We start from the raw sequence: 1282 nt of genomic DNA, 5'->3' as shown, positions 1-1282 counted from the left end.
AGAGTACAAGGCAGAGAGCATCCAGGCCGCAAAGGTGTTCCGGTGGCAAAAAGACTCTCGCCTACAAGACAGCAGCGAGGATGAGGAGGACGAAGAGGAAGTGCAGCAGGAGGAAAGCGGCGCGGCGCCTAAAAACACAACGTGAGAATGAAACGCCACTTTTTTTCTTTTCCTGTCAAGTGCAGATGGGTCAGGCCGGTATAAATGTGAGTCTAATATGAAACCATGTTTGGAACATCTTTCAAGTTGACAACTCATGCCAAGTGGAAAAAAAAAGAGATGTTTTTGTCCACAGAGAGGAAATGGTTTCATCCTCAAACAATTTCTTCTTCTTTCGCATTGATGACAGCAGATTGTCAGGTAACGTGTTTATTTTTTGTGCGTTTTCGTTTGTTGTGTAACATGCGTATCAACATTTCCTCTTGTTGCGTTCGCGCCATGTTGAACTTTTGGACGACGTGGCCGGTCAGAGGGTCCCAAGTGGTTCTGTCGCTCGTCTCAGCTGGAGGAGGAGCGAGAAGAGTGGGAGGAGCGACGGACGGAGCTCAGACAGGTGAACGGCGTTCACGTTTGAAGGCGCTCTCGCCTGGCATTGTGCATACGCTAAAAAATGTGTTTTCTCTTTCGTTTTGCGCTCAGGAGTACCGCAAGAAACACAAGGATGCCTGCAGGAAGCTCAAATCCTCACAAAAGACTTGAACGCTTTCAACTTCACACAAGATTTTGTTTTTTTGTAAATAAAAGGAATATACAACCTAATTTCAGAGAAAAGCAAATATGATTTGTCTAATAATGCATAGCTATTCATTTCTCTTCTTTTGGCGTTTCTTTTCTCAGCTGTTGTCTTCCATACCTCAACACATTTTTTGACAACCACAATGTGTCTTTGTGCCTTCAAGTATTTTCAATGACATCAGCCAAATAAATGAGGATTTGTATTTTCCCATTCTGTGTTTCGATGCATTTTTCAACATTAGGCTCAGGGATGCATAAAGAGATAGAGAAAAGGAGAAAAAGAGGGAAATGCTTGACAGAAAATCAGGTCCGAATTTACAATCAAAGAGAATCAGAATTAGCAATAACCGCGTGTGTTATTTCTTTCGAGGCCCCCAATTACTGACTACTTCCGTTTTCTGACGTAGTACTTTTATTTGGAAAGACATAACCGGAAGTTTCGCTACTTAGGAGTGTTCAATTATTGGCCCTTAACTTTTCACATCAGCACCGGGAAGGTCGTCACATTGATGGAAGTTGTATGAGAAAAAGTTCTTGTTTTTTTTTT

The 1282-nt window shown here is 42.4% G+C and overlaps 1 long non-coding RNA gene across 1 annotated transcript; it reads left to right on the top strand.

Annotated features, from left to right (window-relative positions):
* The first annotated feature begins 6 nt into the window (after window positions 1–6).
* Window positions 7–946, top strand: LOC109509526 (uncharacterized). Its single transcript, XR_002166964.1, has 4 exons — window positions 7–141; window positions 296–360; window positions 471–553; window positions 640–946. It is a non-coding gene; the product is annotated as an uncharacterized LOC109509526 (long non-coding RNA).
* Window positions 947–1282: the final 336 nt, after the last annotated feature.

Source organism: Hippocampus comes, unplaced genomic scaffold (assembly GCF_001891065.2).
Source record: "Hippocampus comes isolate QL1 unplaced genomic scaffold, H_comes_QL1_v1.1 C16934940, whole genome shotgun sequence".
Lineage (NCBI taxonomy): Eukaryota > Metazoa > Chordata > Actinopteri > Syngnathiformes > Syngnathidae > Hippocampus > Hippocampus comes.
This window is presented reverse-complemented; position numbering and strand designations above follow the sequence as displayed.